Source organism: Lipotes vexillifer, unplaced genomic scaffold, assembly GCF_000442215.2.
Source record: "Lipotes vexillifer unplaced genomic scaffold, Lipotes_vexillifer_v1.1 scaffold395, whole genome shotgun sequence".
Classification (NCBI taxonomy): Eukaryota; Metazoa; Chordata; class Mammalia; order Artiodactyla; family Lipotidae; genus Lipotes; species Lipotes vexillifer.
In genome coordinates this window covers 2,603,576-2,611,598 of record NW_006797390.1, presented here as the reverse complement: position 1 = coordinate 2,611,598, position 8,023 = coordinate 2,603,576, and the positions used below count along the sequence as shown (strand labels likewise).

The 8,023-nt window shown below is 45.9% G+C and overlaps 1 pseudogene; it reads right to left on the bottom strand.

The window, feature by feature from the left end:
- Positions 1-2,814: 2,814 nt before the first annotated feature.
- Positions 2,815-4,552, bottom strand: LOC103070804 (negative elongation factor C/D pseudogene; annotated as a pseudogene).
- Positions 4,553-8,023: the final 3,471 nt, after the last annotated feature.

The window sequence follows — 8,023 nt, the reverse complement described above, 5'->3', positions numbered from 1 at the left end:
CCTGAGGCATCAATACAGACAACCAGAAAGCCCTATTTTCTCTGTATTGTCTGTGATTTAAATTTTTTTTTAATTCAATTAATTAATTTATGGCTGCCTTGGGTTTTCATTGCTGTGCACAGGTTTTCGCTAGTTGTGGTGGGCGGGGGCTACTCTTTGTTGCGGTGCACGGGCTTCTCATTGCGGTGGCTTCTCTTGCTGTGGAGCACAGGTCTAGGCGCGTGGGCTTCAGTAGTTGTGGCGCATTGTCTGTGATTATTTTTTTTTTTGCGGTACGCGGGCCTCTCACTGCTGTGGCCTCTCCTGTTGCGGAGCACAGGCTCCGGACGCACAGGCTCAGCGGCCATGGCTCATGGGCCTAGCCGCTCCGCGGCATGTGGGATTTTCCAGGACCAGGGCACGAACCCATGTCCCCTGCATCGACAGGTGGACTCTCAACCACTGCGCCACCAGGGAAGCCCAAGATGTAGTTTCTTAAAAAAAGAAAAAAATATTATGTACTAAAATGATTGTGCAGGTATGGAAAGAGAGTTTGAATGACACTCATACAATGTGACTGTGGTTACAAAAGGGGAATGAAATAAAATGTCTGATGAAGGGGGGGGTCTGACTTTTGCATTTTATGCTGTATATTTCCATGTTCTTTGATCCTCATGCAATAGCAGTGCATGTTTAAATACATTAGTGAAAAGTATCATATTAATAATTCCATGGAATACCTGCAGACTGAGAAGCATCTGAGTTGTTTAGGAAGCCTTTCTCATGTCTCTTTGTGCCCTGAAGATGTAGCAGATGGTCCGTATATTGTGCATCTTGGGCTAAAATTTGTAGTATTGAATTCATGATTTCTTCCAAGCTCAGGTCTTTGATACCATCCTCTGAAGATTGATTTGCATTGTAGTTCAGGGGAATCCAGTTATTCGGTGAGCTAGATGTGCCTGTGTGGCCTAAAAATTAAGAGTGAATTAGTAATGAGTTTCTGTGATTTGGTTATAGGTGTAAGAATAGAGTCTAAGATAAGAGGCAATGAATTTGCTTATTATTTGATTTCTACTTAATTCACCCTGACTCCAACTTTCTGACTTTGTGATGTTGTCACCAGCTTCCAGCCCTTGTTGACATAGGTCCACGGTTGTCTTTCTCTAGGTCTTCTCTCCCAGATGCTCTGCTTGAATTTCAGAGATAAACTTCTCAGCACCAGATAGTTTTACCTAAGAAAAGTCCTGAAAATATAGTTTATTGTTATAGAAACACATTCAAAATCTCTTATAAATAAATGACTGAATTTTCTAGAAAGTCTCTGATTTGAAAAAAAGGACATTAAAGTTATTGAATTTCCAAGTATAATATTATTTATAATAAAAATGTTTCCAAGTAACATGCTTACAGCAAAATAAATAAATAAATAATATAAACTACCAAGAATATGTTTATTACTAAAATTTTGATGACCACTGTCCAGCACTGGATTGGTTGCAATGACTCTAATTTCAATGTATCATTGCTTCCCATCATCTCGATCTCTCCAAGTATCAATTAGAGTAATATAATTGTCTCCTGATAATTCACAATAGAGACAATAAATATTTCCTTGAAAGTCTTTGTTCACCTGCCCTTGTTACTGACCGGGGTTCTTGGTTTCCTTAATCAATAGAAATTGATAATAAGCCTGAACAAGAAATCCAGGCAAGGCTTTATGAGGGCCCCTGCTGCAGCAGGAGGGAGTGAGAACAAGTAAGTTTCCCCTGCTCACTGGCTTGCTCCCCAAGGGGGCAAGATGGTTCCTTCTATGGGGCGAAGGTAGAGATGTGTCCAGGGGTCAGGCCAGAGGGCTGGTTTAGGGGTATGCCCGCCCCTTTGGTGGTGTTGAGTGCAGGGGGCATGCGCAGTACTCCGCTTTTGCTCCGGACACCCTGTTTTTGCTCCCAGCTCTTCAGAAGTGGCAGTTGGGGTTTCGGTCTTTTTGTATCTTGTTGTCCATAATTTGCCCCAACGATGCACGCATGCAGTGATTTTTAGCCCCTTATAGTTTCTTTGTATTTTGTTGCTGGAGGAGAGGTGTGTCCAGGTGCGAGCCCTGCAGCAAAGGGTCCCAGGTCCCACCCAGCCTGTCTCACACTTAGACTTGCCTGTGTGGGTGCATTTGTGGGTTCAGTGGTGTGTGCTCAGTTATGCACGTAGAAAAATTCCTTATGCTGGCGATGGACTTACGCTGAATCCTGCCTCTTGACTCTGGGGTGACAGCAGTTATTTCATAAAAACTTAGAAAGTCATATGCCTTTAAAATTTTTAGTTATTTATTTTTTTATTTTGAGGACGAGTGTCTAATTTACGAGAACAACATAACACTGGGATCTACATGTTTCACCCACAGAAAGGCTTTTATCTGTTCTTGGAGAATTAAAGCATTCACAGCAATACGAACTGACTGTTCAGGTCTTGTGAGAAAACTTAAGTCAACTTTGAAAATAGTTCATCTAAGTGCCCCACTTTCTGAATTCCCACCACCCTGGGGCTGCCAGTTGGCTACATCACGAAGGATAATGGGAACCTAGTTCCAATATTGGGGGAAATGAATACCGAAAACAGGATTTAGGGGTAGCCCTGGATTTACAAGGAAAGGGGACTCTTCATAATTGCAGCTGTCCACTTGCATTGCTAACATTTTCCTTTTTACAAAAGTTCTCCACCTCCTCCCTCCAGAGCCCATTGCCAGGATGCTGACTGGGCCTCTTCATCGGTAGTTTCTGGAAAGGGATTTTCCGCAATGGGTCTCCTGGAATGTTCTGCTCCAGCTCTGGAGGATGCTCTGAATCAGTCCACCAGCATGAAGTTAGACCGGCAGTGAGCTATAAACTCCGTCACAGGGTGCTGTTCACCTTCCGTTTTAATGGTGCCAGCGATGCTGTCGTTTTCCAGGATGGGGAGGAAAAGCTGCACAAAGTCAGAGGTGTAGGGAGGTGCGATCACATCCAGCACCTCGGTCACAAAGTAGCGAATGAGGGAAATGTCGGTGTCCCCCTTCTCCAGACACCTGCGGATGTAAGTGACCACAGGGAGTACGTAGCCTTGGCTCAGCAGGTGCACCATCCTGTCCAGGAGAGTCTTTTTCAACTTGAGCTGCTCCATCACGTCCAGCTGGGAATGCTGCGTCTCCAAGAGCTTCACCAGCAGCTGCAGGACCTGGGGGTGCAGGAGCTGGTGGCAGGTGCTGATCTGGTCCAGCAGCGCCAGGTGCACAGGGGTACAGTGGGTCTGCAGCTGGAAGTACTTGGGCTCTGATACGCTCCAGTCCACCCACTTGAGCACACCCATTGCCACCACTGGAAACCTGATACACTTATAGAGGGTGCTCAGCTCGGCCACGAGTTCAGAAGCCCCTTTGTTCTCAGCGCAACACAAACTATGAACAGTTTCGACAGCTTTGGCCGTTGACTTCAGCTCTCGCCGCGATTGACGCTCACACGCCTGTCCTTATTCCAGGTCTCCACCGCGCTCACTGCACATGTGCCAAGATATGGATGTACTTGTGCTTGTGGTCCGGGTTGATCCTGGCCCCTGGTTTAAAGAGTGAGTCCATGAAGAGGTCCAGGAAGGCCGGCACCCGGATGAATTCAACAGGAGGCGGGTCCACGCTGGTAAATAGGTTGAAGAGAACAGTGACATCGGCCGGATTCAGGGCCCCCTTGGACAACGTCACCCCCAGGGCCTGACACAGCCGGGGGTAGGAGGCAGCTGTGCCCAGTGCGAGAGAGGTCCGACTGGCATCGCGGCCCCTCTCCTGAGCGAAGCGCTGCACCTCCTGTGCAATCCTGCGCACGGCCCAGCCGCCCTGCCCTTCCTGAGCCAGCGCGGACATCAGGACCTGGGCCACCAGGTACGTGTGCTCCCCGTGGCACCATCTTAGCAAAACTGAGGGAGATTTTCTGCAAGGTTGTCTTCTTCTCCATCCAAAAGTGTAGCCAGAGAGGCACAGAGAACTCTAGAGAACACTTCCAACTGCTGGCAGGCCGCCGCCACGCCGGCGATCTCCCCGTGGTATCCTGCATCGGAAATCAGCTTGACCGTGAAGTTCAGCATCAGACAGTCTGGGTGCGCTTCAGTCAGCTGGTAAACAAGATCTCTCCACGTGGGATGTGCAATCATTTGTTCAAGCCAAGCGGGGGTCTCTCCTCCTTCAGTAAAGATAGAATCTGCTTTGCGGGGGTCGAACTGTTTCATCAATAAAGTCTTCAAGTGATTTTCCAGTTTGCTGAACCTGCACTGGTTCAACCCCTGCCTGAATGAGCCACTGGGCCAGCAGGTTGACTGTCTGGGCCACAGCTGTGTAGTTGTCTGATAAGAGCCGCATCACCTCCTCCGGAGACCCTCCTGCCTGAAAACACCTCATCAGAGTGTTAAAGATGGAGGGATCCGTGATACACTCCCTGGTAGAGAATTTCTGCAGGCATTCTTGCTGGACCTGGGCGTCCTCTTCTCCCTGTGCATCCCCCCGCTCCTGCTGGCCACCCAACTCTGCCACGCTCCCGAAGTCGACCTGGTCCAGGTCCATGCTGACGCCCGTCAGGGCCCTCGCCGTCCTCCACCCTGGCTGCCTGTTTAGGAAGAGAAACAGGATTATGATCTGTTCCCCCTTCTTTTCAAAGCTTTAGTACTTAAAACTGATCTTTCTTGATAGGAATATGCATTTTCCTGAGTAGATAATAGGAGGACAGTTCTACTGTCTACTTTTGTTGTAATTTGAGTCTTATGTCCCAGAGGTGATTTCATTGGCCAATTGAGATGCTTCTCTATAATGATCACATGCTGCACGTATACTCAGGTAAAATTATCACTCTTTTTAAAAATTAGGAAAAACTATACTTTCTCCAGGCAACTAATATATCCTCTCAAAATCTAATCACATGTCCCTTTAACCTTTGGCACTCCAGAGATCAAAAGCAATAATTCTGAAACAAATCTTGACTCAAACTTAGTGACTCCGATCAAATGCCTTGTATTTTTATGTGCTATTGCTATGCCTCTTCATTATTGAATCTTCCATTCAAGTTAGAATTTTCTTTTTCTTGATTTTATTGATTTTTTTCCTGCTACATATTTATTCATTTAACTATAATCTTAACACTTATACATGGGCCAAGCAATTGTCTCTAGGTACTGTGAAAGGTTTTGGGTTTTTGAGCTAAGAACAAAGGTAAGTTTTTCTGATAGTTTAAGCAGAGAATTAACATAAAATGATTTTCTTTGAAAGAGATTGTGGCTTCCGAAGGAGAATGGCTGAGAAGGGAGCCACAGGGGACAAGGGGGCAGTAGGAAGACAGGTATTAGGCTGATAGTGGATGTGGGCTGTAGGCGGAGGGAGGGGGAGGGGTGGAGGAGTGAGAGAGCATCACCGAGAGATACTGAGGGTCCATTGAAGGTTGGGGGCTGGTAGGGAGGGAGGGGGTGAGACCACTGACCACCAGATTTCTGGCTCCATCCAGGGAGACAGAGCAGTGTCCCCTGCAGACAGTGATTTAGTGGAGAAGATTCTGAGTCTGCTGTGGATGGGATGAATCTACTGCCCTTTGAAGACCACTGAAGCCAGGAAATGAGTGAGATCATTAAGTGAGAGGCTGAAAATTGGCCATTGTGGGCAGAAGGCAGCAAGCACATAGTTTGTTTATATTGTAAAATGTTCTTTTTCAAGCAAAATCTTGAATTACAGCCAACATTTAAAAATCAAGAGGCTCGGGCTTCCCTTGTGGCGCAGTGGTTGAGAGTCCGCCTGCCGATGCAGGGGACACGGGTTCGTGCCCCGGTCCAGGAAGATCCCACATGCCGCGGAGCAGCTGGGCCCGTGAGCCATGGCTGCTGAGCCTGCGCATCCGGAGCCTGTGCTCCGCAACGGGAGAGGCCACAACAGTGAGAGGCCCACGTACCGCAAAAAAAAAAAAAAAAAAAATCAAGAGGCTCAATGTTAAAATTCAAATTTTGACGTGAAAAATAAAATCTGTTATGAGTGATCCTAAATCCCCAGGTGAACAGCCATTGTCTGGACCTGAGGAGGACTTGCCCCCTTTAGATGGAATCTGGTTTCCCGAATCAGCTACAGTCTACACAGCCTGCTTAACTTCACCTACCAAGCGCTGGCAGACAGAAAAAAATATATAACACACACACACGCTCATTCCCCATTTGTGACTCAGAAGATTACATATTCTCTGTATAATAAAGCCTCTCTTCCTGTTCAACTGTTCAGTTCTGCTGCAGCTGAACCTACTCTGTTATTACTGAAATCCGTAAGTATTGGCAGAGAAAATTGACTGTTCACTGAGGATTGAACCCGTGCCCCTTGCATTGCCTGTGGTAACTGACTGCAATAGGGTCAGGCAACTCCAGTCCCGGGCATTTGTGTTTTGTTTGTTTCATTTGCTTTTCCTCAACAAAATTCCAAAGGTCAAGGTTTACATAACGTGAGACAGAGTGAAGAAAACCAAGGAAAAACAGAAGGCTTGAGAACTTACAAGGGGATGTGGCCCTTGGAGAACAGGAGGGCCACAGACAGAACCCAAGCTACTCAGTCCTGGGTTTATCCAGTTTATCCCAGTCCCTGAAAAACAAGAAGAAGAGCAGCCCACGCTCACACTGCTAGTAAGATTTGTCGTTAGGATCTACACTCAGCTCTGCCAAGCTAAACAACCTCATGTATCATACCATGGAATATAAGGCAGCAATGAAAAAACTATGAAGTAGGTCAATAAATACTGATGTGAAATGACATCCCAGATATATTTGAGATAAATCAAATGAACACTTACAGCAGAATAAATTCCTTAGATTGAAAAGCGTATCTGATAAGTGTTCACATAAGCAGAGGACTTCGCTGGGAAATTCTACTAACATGAAAATAATAATTAAACCCTTTCCAAATACAGAAGAGAAAGGAACATTTCCAGCTCACTCTAAGAGGCCAGTATTAATTACCCTGTGTTATCAATCAGGGATCAACTAGAGAAACTGAGCCAGTAGGAGATATGTATTAGAGATTTACAGCAAGGAATTGGCTTACAGGATTGTGGGAACTGTCTAGGCAAGTCTGAAGTCCTTGGGGCAGCCGTCAGAAAAGGCAGGCTGGCACTCTTTGGCACCGATGAAGCTGCTCTCCACAGAGAGAATTTGTGCTCTTCAGAGAAGCCTCAACTCTGCTCTTAAAGCCTTAGTTAATTAGATCAGGCTTATTGGATTATCTAGGATAATCTTATTACTTCAAGTCAATTGATATGGATTTTAATTACATCAAAAAATACCTTAAGGGACTTCCCTGGTGGTGCAGTGGTTAAGAATCTACCTGCCAATGCAGGGAACACGGGTTTGAGCCCTGGTCTGGGAAGATCCCACATGCCGCGGAGCAACTAAGCCCGTGCGCCACAACTACCAGAGCCCACGTGCCACAACTACTGAAGCCTGCTCGCCTAGAGCCCGTGCTCCACAACAAGAGAAGCCACTGCAATGAGAAGCCCACGCACTGCAACGAAGAGTAGCTCCCGCTCGCCACAGCTAGAGAAAGCCTGCGGGCAGCAATGAAGACCCAACGCAGCCAAAAATAAATAAACTAATTTAAAAAATTTAAATTCAAGGTTACTAATTCTATTTTAAAATTTGCAACTTCAAATGTGTGAGGTTCAAATCATTAGTTACATCCTTTCCCTCCCTCTCTCCTCTGTCATTTCCATCCACAATATAAACATACTATAATTATTACCAGGTTAGGAAAGAAAAAAGTCCCTTGAATCCCACAAGGCTCTATTGCTATCACCCCATTTTTAAGTTTTCTTTTACAGGAAAACCCTTTTAAAGCATTCTCTCTCTTTGCTGTTTGCATGTTGGTGATTTATTTCGCTCATTGTCTCTTGAACTTACTCCAGTCAGGCTTTTACATCCCATGGACACCCCTCTTGTCAAAGTCACCAGTTAATGATCTTAACATTACAAAAATCCAGTGATCATTTCCCAGCCCTCTCTTACTTGAAGTATCCGGAGA